This window comes from Pezoporus occidentalis, unplaced genomic scaffold (genome assembly GCF_034315485.1).
Source record: "Pezoporus occidentalis ecotype Australia unplaced genomic scaffold, CSIRO_AGI_Poc_V1 ctg96, whole genome shotgun sequence".
Lineage (NCBI taxonomy): Eukaryota > Metazoa > Chordata > Aves > Psittaciformes > Psittacidae > Pezoporus > Pezoporus occidentalis.
In genome coordinates, this window is record NW_026916325.1 from 1851045 (window position 1) to 1872434 (window position 21390).

Here is a 21390-nt window from a genome sequence, read left to right on the forward strand (position 1 = left end):
TGAGGTTTGGAGAAGGTTTATAGCAAACTATCCCTACATTGCACATTTTTCAACTTCTCATGCTACTGGATTGAAGAATAATTCTACCATATGGACATCCAGCCTGAAGAGACACGTGTTAAAAAGAAAAACTTTTAAGTGTTTCTCTCCTCTCTGGTACCTCAAATATGGTTCTCACTTGCACCAAGAAAGAATGAAATTAAACTTTCCTAATTTAAAAAAGACACCTGCTGAGGGACAGAAGGGAATCAGGTCTATATTTACTAGTGTGTGGGGGGGTATTTCATACAAGAAAAAGATTTAATAATAGAGAGAAGCAAGTGATATTTCTCCCACCTCCCCAATTTTTCTTTGGCTCTAGATACTTCGTAGTTCAACTAGGGAACGCATTTCCCTCACTATCCCCTTCCAGCAAACATGATCCTATAGGATTGATCCCTACATTACATTTGCTAACTATAATTTACTAACATCTCAAATTGAAGTTTCATGACCTATATATGCTACTTCTTCTCTCATCTCCATGACAGCTGCAGCCACAGATAGATAGTATACCTGGTATATAAAGTTTTCTCACAGTGGCAGTAATAATTCTGTCTATTCTTAACACATTCACTCCAAGTTTTAGCCTACCTTTGTGATTTTGTGTGCTAGACAGTCACACAGAGCTAGATGTCACTGAATATCTTCTCTCTTCAGTCTGCTCCCTCATCTCTCTAGCACTTCATTACTTTTTTTTTTTCTCTCAGAGACTCTTTTAAAGTAAACCTGTTAATTCCTTTGGGGACAAGAATATTGTGCTCATCCATGAGATAGTGATTTTTGTGATGTGGGTAGCCCATTTGTTGTGTCCTCCCCCAACCCCGTTCCCCAAATAATAAGCATGTCTCAGTGCTAAAGAGGTGTCACACAGAACACAAGATAATGTGCCCTGTAGCAAGGTCATTGCCAGCCCATGCTGGAGTGTGCTAGCTCTGAGCATTGTGGACATCAGCCTTTGCACTTTTGCATTAGATTAACAGTCATTCCCTAAAGCAGAATACTTATCTTTGCAGAGATGGTCAAACTGGCTAGTTGACCATCTTATACCCACAATTCACAGAAGCTGCAAAAAAGAAACACTTGAAATGACAAACTATGTACATTTCTTTTTCATGTAACTAAAATACTTATCTTCCCTTACAGTAACTCAGATAAACACTTTTTTTCCTACTTTTGCATGAGTGTCATTGTGCTTACATACGCAATTTGCACAACTACCCCATTCTTATGAAACAAGCTAGCGTGTCACATTTAACTACCTGGCTTTGTTGGCCTTCTCCTTCCTGTTCACAACTCCTTCATGGACCAAAAGCTACCATAAGAGGCATAGGGAAGAGCAGTGGGTCCATGCGCAGGGAGGGACTAGGACAGAAAGTTGATCGGGGCTCTGCTAAGAAGACACCAGCTCCAGAGAGTATTTGTTGCTGTAACATAGAATGCCAGTGTCAGTGTAGGACAGTTGCATACTCATCCCATAGCCCAGGGTGATTCAGAGGCACCGTAGTAGATATTTTATATAAAGATTTGTGTCAGGCCATTACTTTTCCTTTCTTGCTTGATTTTTTTGTTTGTTTTATTCTCCCTGAGTTAAATTCATCTCAATAATGAGCTGAACCAGCATAATCACCCATTCAACAGGTCCAGACGTTGTATTTCGACAGAAGACTAACACAAAAGGTTGATCTCAATACTGTATGAAGCTCTCTTTTTCTTTCTGTCTCTCTCTCCCCGCCTAGGAGGAGAACCTCTGTGACTAATTTAGATAAGGCATTCAGCTTTTACAGACTAAAGTCTTGAGAGATGAATCCAATATTAATGCAGCAGCTCCAAGTTTGTTGGGCTGCAGACAGATGGTCATACCAGTGCCAAATGCATTATTGAATGCCACATCATGCAGTCAGTTTACTGTCAACACTTTAGATGTTACATTTGGCACTGACAGGATCTTGCAGGAGTCAATATGTTGTTACTAAGCTTTTATGCCCCAAGTATTCTGGAGTTTATTTGAGGAGCTCTGCAATTTCCTTCTTCTTCTCTATGTGTTCAAGATAGGGTGTTACTCAGTTAAAGGGCAAGAGGGAGTCATTAAAAGTGACACAAAGAAAACGCTGGGCACTGGGGAAAAGAATTATTCACAGGAAGAGTTAAGGGCTGGAACAGGTTGCCCAGAGAGGGAACAGAATCTCCAACCCTGGAGATTTTTAAAGCCTGTTGGGATAAGACCCTAAGAAATGTGATTTGACTTTGAAGTTAACCTACCTTTGAGCAGGAAGTTGGATTTGTGACCTCCAGAAGTCCCTTCCAACATAACTTATTCTATGATTGTATGATGAACCTTATTCATGCCATTTAGCTACTGCAAGCGTGTTTTGGGCAAAACGTCAGGATTCTCAAGCTTTTCTTCTTGCCCTCTCAGAGCCTGGTTTAGTAACCTTCCAGGTATGCTGCAAACACTGTTTCTTCTGAAAGACTTTTAATAACCTCAGGGATTTGTAGGCAGAGGTGCTATGGTTTGAAGAAGGATTTAGATGAAGGTTTATGAAACAGTCAGGTAGTATTCTAAGAGAGGATATTAAACAGCACTCAGTATTGGACTAAGTAGTTCCACTGACGTCATCAGGTATTTTACCATGGATGTGAATGGAAGCAGTGTTAGAGCAAAGCCAAGAGATTTAGAAAATCCTGTCAATAGATTTTCGGGAAAGTTTATGGCTTGGAAAACCCACAATTAGAAACTTAATGAATCAAAGTATCATAAGGATCATTGTGGATTTCCTAGCTAGGCATGTTAAATTTTAGGAGGTGCCTCTAACTTCCAACAGCTACAGAAGACATCAAAATAAATAATTCTCCAAAGTTCCCTTCTCGAAAACCATGGCAACAAGAGGATGAAAGAAGTACAAAATTGTGCTGCAATACTAGATCTACAAAGAAAAAAAAAGTGTCTGCAAAAAGAATTTGATACTACTAATGAAAATACAGACAAATTTGAATAATTTTTCAAAATGACAGGTGTTTTACTAATGAATCACTAAAATATTTTTCATTCAGTCAAACAATATTTTAGAAATTGTGGTACATAGAAAGGATATCCCTTGCTGTGCAGAGAAACACAATATGTGCTCCATGGAGTAGGAAACTTTAATGATATATACAGTTTTGTTATTAAAAGTGAGTTATACATTTTGCTGTACATTGGAAAATTGTGACCCAGTGTAACATATCTTCACATTGTTTATAACTTGAGGAAAATCAACATTCTGGATTCTCAGTTCTCACAGTAGGAATTAGATTTATTTTGGCCAAATGTACATTTATATAGCTGCAAGGAACAATAAAACATGAACTTTACAGTGTTTTCTTGCCTAAAAATAATATAGAGCTTGTAAAAGTGAAGAGATTATTACTGTAAAGAAAAAGACAGTGACTTAAAAGCTGAAGATCTTTTTACAGCTATGTAAAACTTATACCGGCTCAAGTATTAAAGCACCTGTGTCTGCATTTTCATTTGAGCACAATAATCTCTGATAGTAAATTTTGCTTTCTCAGTAACAGCAATCACTGCTGCAGGAAAAAAATTGGTTTATGCATCATGTACCTTTTCTTACTAATTAGTAAGTTGGATTCACCCTCCAGCAATATGGGTATGAGTAAACCAATGAGTTGTCCACTAGGCTTCTATCCTATCCTATCCAATCCTATCCTATCCTATCCTATCCTATCCTATCCTATCCTATCCTATCCTATCCTATCCTATCCTATCTAATCAATCCCATCTCATCCCATCCCATTCTATTCTTTCTTAATGGCTTTGTTTATCCTAATACATTAAATAGCATCAAAGCACAAGTTCAGTCAGAGGAGCTGAATCTTGATCATCTGTGCTTTTGAGTGGCTTGAACAGCCCAAGTCTCCTAAATGACTTGGAGAGTTTACAGTCTAGCCTCTACCAGGAATTACTCCCAGTGACGAGTAGGATGCAGTCATCTTGTGGAAACTAAAATAATTTAAGACTTGTGGGCCAAAATCACTGGTTGGTCCCTGGAACAGTGACTGATCTTTGACACTGTTTTGACATGTAGTGTAACAATTAGTCTAAAATATATTGGGTTTATCAGAATGCACTTCGGTGACACAGACAGTAAGAGCAATAAAATCTGTCACAAGTGATTCATTCTTTGTCTTATCCTTTCAGTGAAAGAATATACGTAGGGAGAAGTACTACTTCGATTTTACTGCCAGGGAAAATGAGCTCCTGAGGTAAGGAAGTGAAACTTCTAAAATCTCATGCATAGAGGACTGTCCCAGAGCTAGGAGTGATTGACTTGGTGGCTTGTTTTGCAGTCCTTTGCTTTTTTTTCCTAAGTTCATTTAAATTCTACTTTTACTAAAAGGGGATACTGCACTATAATTAAAGAAACTGCTCTATTGAAAACGTAAAAATAGAACAATAAAAGACAATGCCACAAATGACAACATAAACTGTAATCTTGCAAAACCGTATGTACCACAACTAAGTCATGCATTCAATTAATTTTCCAAATAGTCTTTTAAGGTTGGAGACGGTTGAGTAGCACCTCTCGGAAGAGACTGAAAATGGAAGATGAGTGGTCCACAGACTTACCATTTCCTGCTAGGCTCATGTCGTGGTTTAAACCCAGTCAGGCAACTCGTTCACTCACTCCCCCCCTTCTTTCCTCCCCCTACTCCCGGAGGGACGGAGAGGAGAATCAAAAAGAATGCAACTCCCACAGGTTGAGATAAAAACAGTTTAGTAACTAAGGTATTACACAAATCTACTGCTATCACCAGTGATAATAATGATAAAGGAAATAACAAGGGAAGAGAATACGACATCTCACCACCAGCCAACCGATTACTCGCCCCCCCCAGCCCGACCAAGCTCTGACCGATACCTCCTCCAACCCTGCAGACTCCCAGCCCTCCCGGCTAACTCCCCGTTACATCCTGGGCATGACGTGCTGTGGTATGGAATACCTCTTTGGCTAGCTTGGGTCAGGTGTCCTGTCGCTGCTTCCTCCCAGCTTCCCCTCCTCCCTGGCAGAGCATGAGGCTCACAAAGTCCTTGGCCAAACCAAAACATCGTTGTTATCAGCTCTGTTCCCGAGCTGAAAGTCAAAACACTGCACCGCACCAGCTACCAAGAAGGAGAAAAATGACTGCTATTGCTGAACCCAGGACAGCTCATCAGCTGATCGGATCAGACAGATTCAGTCAGCTGATCGGAGCTAGCCTAGCTAGAGCCACAGCCGGCACGCTTCAGCGACCGCGAGGGTCAACGGAGATTAGGAAAATCAGAGAGGAGAGCGCAGAGACATCGCGATTCCCGACATCTCCCGATCCCCGAAGCCCCAGCAGCCCTTGCGAGAGAGAGGCTCACGTGGCGGGGGGCGTTCCCACGGTGACGGCGACCACTCCCTACTGCTTGCCTTGAAAAAGCCTTTGAGAGGGCAGCGACCGGTCGCTGTCCACCGGGTGCAGGGAGGAACAAGCCGGTCGTGTTGCTGGTGTCCCAGACTGCAGACCAATATGGTTGTCTCCAGAAAGAGAGCTTGCAGTAAGACGACTACAGCAACTCAGACGGAGACCCCGTCCCAAACCGTGGCTGTTCAGGTCTCTGGGTGCAGGGAGTGCCAGAGCCTGATGCTGCCGGGGGAGGGAGGACAGCATTCCACCTGCGTGAGGTGTGAGCAGGTAGAAGATCTGCTTAGCCTGGTGGCAAGACTTAAGGAGGAGGTCGAGACGCTGAGGACCATCAGGGAGTGTGAAAGGGAGATCGACTGGTGGAGTAACTCCCTGGAGTGCCGGTCGGAACGGTTCCAGGGAGATACCCCCCAAAAGGGGAAGGACCCCCTGCCCTCTCAGGCAGAGGGGGATGGCCCGAGACAGCCCCTGCCCTGTAGCTGTAGCGCAGAGGTAGGGGACCAAAAAGACGACGAGGGTTGGAAGCGAGTTCCGGTTCGACGTCGGGGGAAACCCTCCCCCCTTCCTGCCCTGCTTCCCCAGGTGTCCGTCCGTAATAGGTTCGAGGCCCTAGATCTTGAAGGAGAGGTAAGTGAGAATGTGGGGCAAGGCCAGCCCACAAGGCCACATAGGAAAAGGGGGTCGACTTTGCACCTCAGGACTGCCTCTGTTAAGAAAGAAAGAAGGGTCATTGTAGTAGGGGATTCCCTTCTGAGAGGAACAGAGGGCCCGATATGCAGAGTTGACCCTCATCACAGGGAAGTGTGTAGTCTGCCTGGAGCCCGGATCAGGGATATCACCAGGGCGCTCCCCAGCCTGGTGCACCCGACAGACTACTACCCGCTGCTGGTCTTCCAGACAGGTGGGGAGGAAGCTGCTTCCCGCAGTCTGAGGGGGATGAAGAAAGACTACAGGGCCTTGGGGAGGATGGTGAAAGAGTCTGGGGCTCAAGTGATCTTCTCCGCACTCCTTCCATCTTCCACTGATGATGTGGGAAGGAATGGGAAGATTCAGTTCATGAACAATTGGCTACGAGACTGGTGCTACAGGCAGGGCTTTGGATTCTTTGATAATGGCTGGTTTTATAGGGCACCAGTCTGGACAATGTCAAGTGAGAAAGGTTTGTCTCACAGAGGCAAAAGGATACTGGGGCACGAATTAGCAGGGCTCATTTGGAGAGCTTTAAACTAGATTCGAAGGGGGATGGGGTTGTTGCTGGGCTTGCCCCAGTGGGGCAGCGCTCCAGAATTAATGAAGACTGGGAGGCCTCCTATAATCCTAGGGTGAAATCGGTGTGCTCAGCTCGCTCCCTGAAATGTCTGTACACCAATGCGCGCAGCATGGGAAATAAACAGGAGGAGTTGGAAACCTGTGTTAAGTCAGGAGACTATGATCTGGTGGCAATTACAGAGACATGGTGGGACAGCTCACATGACTGGAATATAGTCATGGAGGGCTATGTCCTTTTCAGGAAAGACAGGCCAGCCAGGAAGGGTGGTGGGGTTGCTCTTTATGTGCGGGAGGAACTACAATGCACCGAGTTCTGTCTGGGGACAGATGATGAGCGAGTTGAGAGTCTGTGGGTGAGAATTAAGGGGCAGGCTGGCAGGGGGGATACTGTTGTAGGTGTCTGTTACAGACCCCCAGATCAGGGTGAGGAAGTTGACGAGGCCTTCTACAGGCAGCTGAGAGAGGCCTCACAGTCACAGGCCGTGGTCGTCATGGGGGATTTTAACTTCCCTGATGTTTGCTGGAAGGACCACTCGGCAACCCAGCCGCAGTCCAGGAGGTTCCTCCAGTGTGTGGATGATAACTTCCTCCTGCAAATGGTGGATGAGCCGACCAGGAGAGGAGCGCTGCTGGATCTCATCCTCACTAACAAGGAGGGTCTGGTTGAAGCAGTAAGGGTAGAGGGCTGCCTTGGTTGCAGCGACCACGAGATGGTGAAGTTCAGGATCTTGTGTGGTAGGACCAGTAGAATACCAAGTAGAATTGCAACCCTGGACTTTAGCAGGGCAAACTTTGGCCTTTTCAAGCAATTGCTAGGGGAAATCCCATGGGCAAGGCTGCTTGAAGGAAAAGGGGCCCAAGATAGTTGGTTGACATTCAAGGACTGCTTTTTCCGTGCTCAAGATCGGAGCATCCCGACACGTAGGAAGTCAAGGAAGAGGGCCAAGAGACCTGTGTGGCTAAATAGGGAATTGCTGGGTATGCTCAAGTGGAAGAGGAGAGTTTACAGGTCATGGAAGGAGGGGCTGGCCACTTGGGAGGAATATAAGGCTGCTGCTAGGGGATGTAGGAAGGCAGCTAGGAGGACTAAGGCTTCCTTAGAATTAAACCTGGCAAGAAGGGTCAAGGACAGCAAAAAGAGCTTTTTCAAGTACATGGCAGACAAAACTAACACCAGAGGCAATGTAGGCCCACTGATGAACGGGATGGGTGCCCTGGTGACAGAAGATGCAGAGATGGCAGAGTTACTGAATGCCTTCTTTGTCTCTGTCTACTCTGCTGCAGGCAGTCCTGAAGAGCCCTATACCCCTGAGACCTTAGATGAAGTCAGGTCGACGGAGCGACTTGCCTTAGTCGATGAGGAATGGGTTAGAGATCAGTTGAGCAATCTGGACGTCCATAAATCCATGGGTCCAGATGGGATGCACCCGCGGGTGCTGAGGGAACTGGCGGAAGTCATTGCTAGACCACTCGCCATCATCTTTACCAAGTCCTGGGAAACGGGAGAGGTGCCTGAGGACTGGAGGAAGGCAAATGTCACTCCGGTCTTCAAAAAGGGCAAGAAGGAGGACCCGGGTAACTATAGACCGGTCAGCCTCACCTCCATCCCTGGGAAAGTGATGGAACACCTTGTCCTTGGTGCCATCTTAAAGCATATCAAGGATAAGAGGGTTATGAGGGGCAGTCAACATGGCTTCACCAGGGGGAAATCATGTTTGACCAATCTCTTAGCCTTTTATGAGGAAATAACACGGTGGATGGATGATGGCAGAGCGGTGGATGTGGTCTACCTTGACTTCAGCAAAGCCTTTGACACAGTCTCCCACAGCATCCTCACGGCTAAATTGAGGAAGTGTGGACTGGATGACCAGGTAGTGAGGTGGACTGCGAACTGGCTGAAGGAGAGAAGCCAGAGAGTTGTAGTCTATGGGGCTGAGTCTAGTTGGAGGCCTGTAACTAGTGGAGTGCCTCAAGGGTCAGTACTGGGACCGGTATTATTTAATATATTCATCAATGATTTAGATGAGGGAATTGAGTGTACTATCAGCAAGTTTGCTGATGACACTAAGCTGGGAGGAGTGGCTGACACGCCAGAAGGCTGTGCTGCCATCCAGCGAGACCTGGACAGGCTGGAGAGTTGGGCAGGGAATAACGGGATGAAATATAACAAGGGAAAGTGTAGAGTCCTGCATCTGGGCAGGAACAACCCCAGGTTCCGGTATAGGTTGGGAAACGACCTGCTAGAGAGCAGTGTAGGGGAGAGGGACCTGGGGGTCCTAGTGGACGACAGGATGACCATGAGCCAACACTGTGCCCTTGTGGCTAAGAAGGCCAATGGCATCCTGGGATGTATTAGAAGGGCGGTGGTTAGTAGGTCGAGAGAGGTCCTCCTTCCCCTCTACTCTGCCCTGGTGAGACCCCATCTGGAATATTGTGTCCAGTTCTGGGCCCCTCAGTTCAAGAAGGACAGGGAGCTGCTGGAGAGAGTCCAGCGCAGGGCAACCAAGATGATTAAGGGAGTGGAGCATCTCCCTTATGAGGAAAGACTGAGGGAGCTGGGTCTTTATAGTTTAGAGAAGAGGAGACTGAGGGGTGACCTTATAAGTGTCTATAAATATATAAAGGGGGAGTGTCACGAGGATGGAGCCAGGCTCTACTCAGTGGCAAACAATGACAGGACAAGGGGTAATGGGTGCAAACTGGAACACAAGAGGTTCCACTTAAACTTGAGAAGGAACTTCTTCTCAGTGAGGGTGACGGAACACTGGAACAGGCTGCCCAGGGAGGTTGTGGAGTCTCCTTCCCTGGAGACATTCAAAGCCCGCCTGGACACATTCCTGTGTAACGTTATCTAGGTGTTCCTGCTCTGGCAGGGGGATTGGACTAGATGATCTTTTGAGGTCCCTTCCAATCTCCAGCATACTGTGATACTGTGATATCCTGTGCTCACCAGATCTTTTGCTCGTACAGAAACGCTGCATATGCAGCAGCCACCAGAGTGGAGATTGTAGTTTCTAATGGGATGAGGCTAGTGGTCCAAAGACCCTGATCTTACTTGCCACTCTGGAGCAAAGATTGCATTAACTATTAAAGGTCAAGTAAAATTCATGTGGAATATTCTGCTTTGGAGTACTAACAGAATGGCTGATAAAACCTTCTTTTCATAATTTAGAAACTGTGTTCCTGATATAATATGCATAGATACAGATATTCTGCACACTTAGCTTTGGGTACTTGCAGAAGATACTTGAATTATGTAGCTAAAGAGAGATATGGAGGTATGTAAAGGCTGAATAAGCTTACTTAAAATTGAACTGTCTTTTAGGGAAGTCCATCCTTTCCCTTTAGACACAAAATGAGCCTTGGTTATTATTTAAATGGCACAACTGTTTACTTGAAGTGGGATGGACCTAGTATGTACACCTTATTTAAAACTGCCCCAATGCCGTTTTCTTCAAACAAGTAACACCAGGAGCACGTGAACAATTTAAAAAGTCACTGCTGATTTTCACAAAAAACAAAATGAATTTCTAAGGCTTTCCCTTAAAATCCAGTCTTTCAGCTATTTGTTCTTTTTCACAATTGATTCCTTACTGAGAATTGTTCTTCATTTCATTCTGATAGAATGAAGCTAGATGGCTGGAAAATGGGTTTCAGTCCATAAAAATGAAACCAATACATATATTTAAATTTATACAATTCTAACTATTTTTAAATTAAAACTTTACTTGGTTTTAGTTAAATACTGTTTTTCATTTAATTCTCATTTTATGGGAAATTAGTATTATGGAAGTACTATGGAAGATGTGTCTAAAGAACAAGAAGCTGCTTTTCTTTTCTTCTCACTCTTCCAGACTATTTGGGCTATTCCAATGTCTCACAGAGCAGATCTCTCCATGTTGTTGAAGACAGTGTATATTGCTGGCTCACCTGGACATAAGGCTTTTTGGAAGACTTCAGCCAAGTACTGTTAAAGAACAAGAGCAATGTCAGACACCCAGGAAGTCCAGTGGCAATAGACACAACAGTTCCTTTTAAACTGTATTTCAGTTTTCAAAAGTATATTTTTAGAACTTCATGTATCCTCTTTAAAAAAAAAAAAAAAAAAACAGAAAAAAAAGAAAAAGAAATTTCCTTAGGAAGCAAATGATGTATTAGGAGAAAAAAAATGCCCAATTTTTCCACAGAAAAATTTAGGAAGTTTTCTAGAAGAAAGCTCTTTCCACTGCAAAACTAACTGTGTGACATCTGCTTTTGTTCCTTCCATTGTTTTCCTATTGTTAGACATGCATAGTAATTTTATCACATCTAGAGGACATCATTATTCCAAAACCATGAACTGTCAGTAATAGACCTAATTGCCTTGACCAGGCCCACCGAGCATTCTTCTGGCTAAAACAGTTTTAAAACAGATTGCCTTCTTTGTTGTGGTTCTATCATTTCTGTGGTTCACTTTTTTTCATTGTCACTAATGACTTGAAAACCCATCAAAAATTAGTGAACTGCAAAGCAGTAATAAAGTGGATAAATGCAATTAAAATGAGGTAATGAATTGCAAAATGTACTTTGCGTATTTATTTGGACAACTCTAGGTTAATTTTTTAATGATGCTCTATTATATCTAGCAAATGGTTCTAAGATCTGTTTGTGAGAGATAAAACTTTGGTAGCACCAGTTCTCAGGTCATTCTTTGCTAAAACAGGATATGGATCACCCTTTTTTGTCATGACTGTTCTGCTTTATTTTTTTCTGTGGAACAAAAACAGTGCTTTGCAGAAAAAAGAGAAAAAAGTAAAAAAAAAAGGGATGATTTTCATTTACACTGAGTTCTGCATACATTATTCCAGCAGTATAAAGGGGCTTTAGAAACTAGTTGTAAAGAAAACTTAATGCAATTTAAAGTCAGACTCGGTGTAATTATGATGGTGTTCCTATGAATGAACCCAAAATGATGGCAAAGCTGCAGAAAAAGTGGCATTGCATTGGGGGTTGTATGGAATGGGAGAACCAGCTAGCACAAGGCATGCAAAATTACAGGGACAAGGGAAGAAAATTCTCATCAGCTCTGGGTAGAAGTCCTGTTTTGAGGTCAATTCCTACTATCTTTAATTCCTGAGGCAAAGCAGACTGCTGTTAAGGAGTGCAGGGCTGGCTCCCTTTTGAAGAGCACCATGAAATCTTTAATGTTCACACAGTACAGATCTGGCCCCAGGAGAAAAAGGTCTGAAAAAGGGACAAAAAAAACTCAGCAGCTTCTTTGAGGTCATCCTGTTCAAGGTGTGGGGTTTCCTGACAATGCTGTGGGTAGGCGATGTGCCTCTGCATCCATCAGAGAAATCCCCAGAAGAAAGAATTTCATGGATCTGAGAATATCTATAGGGGGTCTGAGTCTTTTAATCTAAACTGTTTTTCTTTTCGTATTTTCCTGTTTTTTCCTGACAACTGAGGTATTATGGGAAGTACAGTAAACATGTAGGAATGTGAAGTTATGCATCCCATACAAATGTAATAAAAACAGTGTATTTTCTTACTAAAATCTTTTTACATCCTTTGAATGCTGCATGTGAAACACACAACCCTGGAAAATGTGATTAAAATGTACTTACTGTAGGGTTATGATAAGATAACAGACAACTTAATATTCATCACAGTGTGGTGTGCATAATTTTACTACTTAGGGTACTGTGTTCTGCCTAATGTTTATACACAATTATATATAGATGTATGTACATACCCACATTTTTTTTTTAAATAAAAGAGGTGATTCACAATGCTGGTATTTTGGAAAGAAGCATTTGCATTTAATGGAGAATGTTAGCTCTCTGTTCAAGAGACGTAAACTTTACACTAAATTGTGTCCTTCCTCTGGGAGTGTAGAGGGATGAGGGTTTTCTGCTTTCTGGTTCATGATATTTGCACTGTGCAATACCCACTCCTTTTCTTAAATGGTAATGTTCTTCTTGTGCAGGATAGGACACATAGGAGAAGCAACATACCCCCCAGAAAAAGCTGGGAATCATGATGAGCTGAATCCAGTCATCCATCCAAACCACTTTCAGGTTATGTTAGGTTTTCTAAATTAAGAGATTATTGAGAGAAAAAATTATTACTTGGAAGCCCATATACCACCCTGGACTGAATATGGGAGACCACAGCTACATCCTGTTTCATGCTTAGCCAAAGCAGAATCATTTCACCACAGCAGCTCTTAAAAATTTAGCAGCAACTATCATGAAACTACTCTGACCTCTTTTAAACTGTGTGGAACATCTAATGTCCAGACAGAAGGCCAGGAACATGATTGCTGTCCATTAAATTATTTCCTTTTGCTCAAATAGACAAACCTCTGGTACCTGTCAAGGAGAAAATGAAACCCTCAGAAAGTGAAGCTACATGAAAACTATGCTTCTGCACTAAGAAAATTTGAGAAACACAGGAAATGAATACCTGATGGAAACATGCACATGCCTTAGAAATGTATTACAATGCATCTTTTTTTTTTTTTATTGGATGGAATAACCACATCAATTGAGTTACACGATATGAAAACATGCTATGATGAAAACAGGCTCACAGGGGTAGCAGAAAACAATTAGTCATGTTTAAGAAAAGAGCAACACTACAATTTAAAGGAATTTATATGAAAATAAACATTTTCTCTGAGAGTGGGATTAGATATTTATGAGACTGAATGATGAAAGCTATTGCACCATCTTGGATTAGTCTCCTTTTTTATCTTTACTGCCACATTTTTGCAACAGTCTTGAAGTAGTAAATTGATCTTGCAAATGCTCCATTTGATTTCATGTTGGTGCAGTGAACTCCCACACAAAGTTTTTACATTTTGAAAAAGAAATAGTCCTGTCCTGATTTGTATAAACCTGTGATACTCTAACGTGTTTCTAACATGCCCTGTTTTCTAACCTGCCATGCCACTGACACAGTGTCGTGGTTTAAACCCAGTCAGGTAGCTTGTTCACTCACTCCCAGTGAGTGGTGCCGAGCTGACAACAATCGAGGTCCGTGTCCGTCTTCCCCCCCCGCCTCCCCGCACCGGGGCTCTCCCCTTCCCCGCTCCCAGAGGAACGGGGAGGAGGATCGAGAGAGTGCAACTCCTACGGGTTGAGACAAAAACAGTCCAGCAACAAATCACCACCGCTACTATCAGCTAAAACAATGATAAGGGAAAATAACAAGGGAAGAGAATACGATACCACCGGCCAAGAAAACGAGTTCCACCCGGAAGCCTGTGTCCTTCCGGGTAACTCCCAGTTACCCCTCACCCCGGGCATGACGTGCTGTGGTATGGAATACCTCCCTGGCTAGCCTGGGTCAGGCACCCCATCTCTGCTTCCTCAGAGCTTCCCCTCCTCCCTGGCAGAGCATGAGCCTCACAAAGTCCTTGGCCAAACCAAAATATCCTTGTTATCAGCTCTGTTCCCGAGCTGAAAGTCAAAACACAGCACTGCACCAGTTAACACAAAGGAAAAACATGACTGCTACTGCGGAACCCAGGACACACAGGGGTCAAACCTGGGAGCTTACTGACAGTAGCAACACAGCAAGAACCTCACAGTTGTCCCAAAGGAACATACTGAGCTGTAGAACTTGGGGGATGCTCCCACACCTCTGAGTCCCCACATTTCAATGCACCAAAGGCAGAGCTGCTCTGGTAGGGGGTCTTCCTGACTACAGCACATCAGGCTCAATGGGTATGTTTGCAGTGCCTGTTCAGCAAGGATCTCAGCCCTTTCTCAGGACACAGACTTATAAACCAAAAGTTGTTAACTTTCAAGTCTGCACTATAAACACCAGCCATCCCAGGACACAAGCTTCAGCTGGGTACTCAAGATTGCACAATATGTGCTGATGGCTCCCCAGCTTCTTTGGTCAGCTCACCTTTGTTTAAGCTTTATGAACATTCTCAGCTCAGGCTGAAACTGAGGAAACAGTCAAAGGACTGGACAGAAAGTGTACAGGTCAACTGGTTCAGGGTACTGAAGACTTTTTTCAAGATTACTCTTCACCTTTCAGTGTTTCAACTTGGCTTTTATTTCTTAGGGGGTAGCCTGCATAAGTTCAAATGCCTTCTATTGTCTTACAGAAATCAGTATAAGAGGAGGATCATAAATATATTTGAAGTTACACTAACGTACCTAGGCCATTATTAGGTAGCACATTATTGCTTTTTCATTCCCCTTTTCTAAAACCCACTGTTGTTATTTGGATTTATGATGTAAGTAAATATCATAGGAAATAAAAGCCTCCCAGTAATGCTATTAAAAGCTAATAATTTGGAGGACATTCACATAGCCTAACTATCCTAAACTAGGGAGCCAATTCCTCTAAATTAATCAAAATAGACCCCAAAGGGACCTCTGCAGGAGCCTAGCTGTCTCAGTTGTCTGTAAGAAGCCTGGACTGGGTGCCTGAAGTCAGGCAGTGTGAATAACCTCTTTCTCCAAATCTCACTCCCTCCTCCCTCTCATTCTTTCTCCAATGCCTCTATCTGATCTTTTAGTTCAGGGAAGCTTCTCAAAGTGTTGGTTTTGCTTGGGTTTGGTTTTTTGTGGTTTACTTCTCCATGTACTCCTTTGAATAAGGAGTTCATCTTCCCCTTTGAGATGAACACTATCTCCTCTCTGAAAGGGGAGGGGATCTAGTTCATAAGTGATCAGCATGCAGCGTTCTCCTGAAAAATGTGGTGTTTTGTTTAAATGTCACTGCTGGACCTTGCACAGCTGGCAAATATTTCCTGCTGACTCTGTAGCTCAGATTTCATTGTTGTCTTCAGGACTGCTCTTCATGCAGAACCTAATTGAAGCGTTTAGACTAGCAGGGGAAAGCAAGCATATATACCAAATATCAGCAAATACACAGCAAACAATAGTATTCCTTTGACTTCTCAGGTGGGAAAAATAGGTGGAATTTCACCTGCATTCAACATGTTGAAAACCTATCTTGAGATACGTATATGGGATAGATGTGGTTGACTTGATTATCTGTGGCTGTGTTGAAGGTTTTTTTTTCTTCAACCTGTAGATTAATATTGCTATACAGGCAAAGTCTGAAACTCTGTTATTGGCATCTGCAAATCCAATGCTGTATGAACTTTGGTCTCCTTATTCCGCAAATAGCTTTGTTTAGGAAGTGTTTTGGTCAAACATTAATGTTAAAATATATATATAAAAATGTATATGCGTTTGTTAGTTTGTATTTACAAAGCTTAGAGAAGTTTCAAGTAAAACAAGAGTTCCATTAGTAAAGTCACATTGTGCTAGCAAAGGCACAGAAAAAGCAAGGTTAAGAGACATTTAAATGGCTTCACCTAAATCAGGAGAGCAGAGGCAATTGCTAACAGTTTTGGCTTTCTCAGGCCTAACTGGTTAGACTAAAAGTCAAAGGTCAGGCAGCGTGCATATGTAATGGTTGCAAGGTGCTCTGGTGTCCTGAAAATAGATGTTGTTAAAGTGTTATGGCATTGGCATGGATTACTTAGTAAAACTGATTTTTAAAGAGACATTATTTGTATTACAAATAAAAATGTCAACAAAAAAAGAGACAATGGATTAGAAGATGTGAATACACACTCACTCTATAGAGAATTTATGAGAATAGATAAATGATGAGAAAATGGGAGAAAACACAGAATAGATAAAGCGCCTTGCTAGACATTTCAGGGGAAAACATTTATATGGGGAAACCATCCACAGAGCTGGGAACTGACCCCATATCCCTTGAGTTTTAGCCTAGCACCTTCACTGTAGTGTTGTGCACATAGAAGTCTAGGCCGTGTACAATTATGGCTTTTGGCTGTTAAAATATGTACAAAATACTGGCCCAGCTAAAGGCAAGAAGGATTTTAACCCTGACAGCAATGAGGTCAGAGTCCCCCTGACCCGGAGGAGTCTGAAGTGTCAAGGAGGTGTAAAAGTTTGTGGTTGGAGGCCACCACTGTCAGCTCACAGGCCGTTCACATGCTGTTACAGGCTACCTGTGGGCTGAGGTATGATCCTGGGTTAAGGACTCAGTAGTCTAGCTCCTTCAGTTCTTCTGTCCTTCACTGAGGATTAAAAGAAAAAAAGCCAACTGACTTGTTTTGTCTTCTTTTAATTCTTATTTGAAATGCAAGGGAATCGGAGGTTTTATAGGAAGCACGTTTCAGACACAGAGAAGGACTACATCAGACTGTTCAGGGAAAACAGACACATCCATGACTTTTGTTCTTTGCAGTTACTTCATACAACCGTGCTTCTTGATCATGCACAGTGATCTCAGCATTCAGTTAGCCTGTGAGAGATGCCATTTCAGCTCTTTCTTTAGTCTTTTGGATATATGAACTCACGGCTCTTGTCTCCTACCAAAAGATTTAAAATAGGGAGGGTGAAAAAGATTACAAATAGATCTGTGGGTCAAGGGAGTTCTCTCATCTTTTCCTTCTCAAGCTCTCCATAAAAAGGGTCATTAGGCAAAAAGAGATTATAGACTGATATACAATCACATAATTTAATGGTTTAAGGGGGCATCTAATTTCCTGCATTCATGCAAAGGATGTGTCTATATTTTACCCAATACTTTAAAGCAAGGACTGGCTTTAAGATCTCTCCTTACAAATGTGAGATCCTTAATCACTAAATCCTGAGTCATGTTTATGCTTTGCCATCCTTAATGAACCCTGAATTACCTCAAACTATCAGAAATACTTTAAATTAGGGAGGGTGGAGAAAAATTGTTGAGTAACTTCTGGAATCCCCTAAACATATCTTTTCGCAAAAGAAAAAGCCTGGTAAGGAGCTTTAAAAGTTGTTTAGAGAAAGCAGCTCATGTCAACACAGAGCTCATGATTCGGTTTTTAAGTTTATTCAGAACTACTAAACTTTCACCTGATGAAGTCAGTGGCTCACAGTATGTGCAAAGCATGCTGCTAGCCTTCAAAGCCGTGGTCAGTTGGCAAATTAATCTGAGCACTGCAGGATAGCCTCATTCTCGCATCAAAGGAGGAATTTTTATTTTTTTTTTTTTTTAGAACTTTTTCAACTCTTTTACAGGAATCTGTTTTGCCTAAACATAGTCAGGACTTGCCTCTTAAATAAATACGTCTATTAAATACTGAATTAGAAGGCAGTTACTGATAACAGATTGAAATAGCTGACCCATATTTTCAGGCTTGCATGATCATTTGCCTTAAAAGATCACATGTAACAATTTGAGCATGAGTATATAGCCAGGCCAAGACTTTTATGTGCAAAGTAAATGTGCTTCTGTTCTGGTTCTGGGTTTTCAGTTGTTCACTACAAGATAAATGCTTCTCTCTCTCCCTTACTTTGAAGATCTGAATTATCCTTTTAATTCCTTCCACCATAGAGTAACTTTCAGAAGTTTACTGCTGTGCCACTCATTAATAGACTACTTTTAAAATATGCAAGCCATGGTATTGGTGACAAGGTACTGCCTGCAAGAATAAGTCATGCATGAATTCTATGGCAGACACCACATTAAAAAAAAAAGGGTCAGCTTACTTGTAAATCTGCATACTTTCTTAAAGTAATTCTTCTAAATTTGGACCCACACAAATAGCAAGTACTGGAGTAACATATAGGGAAAACAATATTTTGGTTCTACTACTGCTCATTAGTGAATATTGGGTTTGACTTGAATGAAGTGATTCTGGTGTTACAAGAGTCATCTTAGGAGCTGTTGAGATCTAGTCCTGATTTATCTGAACTCAATAATCACTGAGTTAATTTTGAAACTTTTTTTTTAACACAGTAGTATTACAAAAACAGGTACACCTACATGCATATAAACTCTTCCCACAGTCTCCTAGGCTTACCATACATAGAGATGGCATCTATGTTTAGACAGCCAGCTCATTACTGAAAACTGGTTTGTCAGAATTTTAGATGGACTGATAGAAAACAAGATGTGTCAAAAGTCAATAGTGGAATTCTAGACAACGGTATAATAGAAAAGGAGTAATCAGATCTTACAAAGATTATATTGGTAAAATATAGCTGTGAATCCTATGCATCAGGAAGAGGGTAAAAATCAAAAGAAAATTTTAAGGTTTATAATCTAAATGAGAAAAGACTACTTAGTCAACAGTAAAAAGAAAAAGCTGGGAGTAGAGGGACTGGAAGAAAAGTACAGAAACCAATAACCCAAAGAAACTCCCACACTTTACAGAAAAACCCCAATCTTTTCTGTTAGAAAACAAATATGATCAGATTATTATTGCTCTGAAACAGTGTCACTCTTCATTCCCCAACGCCATGCTAAAATAATAGTTCAAGGTTTATTTGAGGAAAGTAATGTCACTTTTTGAATTGCTAGACCTCATTTCCAAGTGCACAAATTCCCTTATATAGGCACTATGTTCATGCCAATCTGATTCAGCTCCATGCAGCTGTATAGCTCAACATGGTGTTATTCTATGATTACAAAAATTTCCTTCTCTATACCCCAGGAAGACAGCTTCACTCGCAGCAAGAAGAATTAAAAAAGAAGAAAAAATAATTCAAAGGAGGTAAAATCTGAACCTATATTTAGTCTTAATGCTTCCCTGGAACTTACAATACTGTATAATCTGAAAGTTTAACATTTATTGTTACGAAAGCCCAAGTGTACCAAATTGGAAACGATCACTGGATATTGAACTCCAAGTATGTATAGCATGACTGCCAAATCTAATGACCTACCACCAACTTGCAGCTAAGATCATAAAGTTTTATTTTATCCTGTATTTTGGCCACAAATATTCATTAGCAAATGCACGGAAATAAAAATTTGGCTGTAAAACCTTGGAATGAAAATGCAATTTGAGTCTAAAACCAAAGATAAATGTAGTAAATGTTGATGTAAATGATGCCAGTTTTCCTGATTACCTAATCCTGTGTAGTACACTATTAATTAATAGCCAAACAATTAGAGATGAGAGCTGTGTGAGAGGAAAAGCACAGAGTGAGCAAAGAAATATAAACCTCCTGTTGCACATCAGGCAGAAAAGGGTAAATGTGTACAGCTGCATGTACTTCAAAGGCATGTCAGCTGCATGCTCATTCAGGGAACAAGACACCCATAAAGCAGCATTTCCATAGCTTTACAGAGACACAATACAGCTCAACCACCTTGCAGTTACTGATCCTTGGTCCCAGTCAGAGCAGTTACAGATGGAGCTAACCTGCTCCTGGCTCCGGGTTCCACCTGCACATGAGTGCGGCCTTGCATTTTCTCTCCCACCTATAAGGAAAGGATGGGTAAGCCTGCACCTTCAACATGTTTCTTCATCACTATGTGAGTTTTATACCTGCATAACAGCAGTTTCCTGTCTGAAATGTCACTTGTTTTTGAGCTGACTAGGCCAGTGTCTTGTGGAGTCTTGTAATCCCCTCCTTAACCATGGTGCTACAAATAAAATTGCAAAAGGAAGCCTGGGCTCCCTCTTGTTCCCCTGCCCAGGACCAAGGGGTAGGATTCAGCTCACCTACTTTTAGACATTGTCAGTTCAGGTATATGCCTCTGAACCAGTTGTCCAGGTCCTTTTGTAACCACCAACAAGTGGCTGCAACTGGTAGTCTGTGCTATTTTGAAAGCCAGGGGTGCAGTGAGTTGAACTGCTCCACAGAAATGTTACTTTTTAACTTTCCCTCTCTCCAAAAACCTCTTTCTTCAAAAAATCCATAAATGAAACAAGGAACAAACACAAGAAAGGAATACTATGAATAAACTTTTATGTGAAATTTTACTTCAGTGTTACTCAGCTTTAATAATACAGTATACAGCAATGTGAGAGCCTGAAACAAATTGATGAAAACCTTTTGTGCATTATGTAAGGAACATTACATCATTTTTAAAAGAAGTAAAGTATTTTCAAGTCAAGTATTTTAAAGCCTGTCATTTTAGGAAGCTTTTTGGTAGCAAAAAAATGAAAATAATATTTCCATTCTCATACGACCCTTTCTTAATTTCAGTATGTCATAGTTCAAGAAAGCAAAAGGTGGGGAAAAAGCCATTCCAACAGTTGTGTCAAGTATTTCTTTGGAAAAGGTTTGGAAAAAAGAACAAAAAAAGATTGCAATATATCTTTCAATCGCTTTCATTTCTGCAGTTTTGAGGACCTGAATTTGTACCTAAATATTGAACTCAAGTTGGCTATTCATAGACATGATTATCCTTGTTCTCCTTATATGTGTATACTCTAGACCTTCTCTGCCCTTTCTGAGATAACTGATCAGAACAGCATGACGTTATCAAGATCTGGAAATATAATTATTTTAGACTATCAATTTTTTCTACTTCAGTCTCACATAATTTTCTAATAATTTTTCTCTGTGTACTATATTTTTAACCTCTACTGAGGGAAAAGCATGTATCTGCAGAAATAACTTCAATATCTCTTTCTTCAAACCAGCTAGTAATGGCTTGTCTAGAGCATGGTGTAGCATAAATAAAATTAGAGTTGTACAGTTAGGTGCTAAATATTATCTGCAAGACATACATGTTAACTAGTTCATTCATTTTTAACCAAGTCCATTGTTTTCTTAGCTCTCCTTGAAAAGAAATGCAACTCTAGTAGGCTTTTGGGGGGTTTCTTTGCTGTGAAGATGTTAAATAAAAGTTCTAATAAATGTAGCA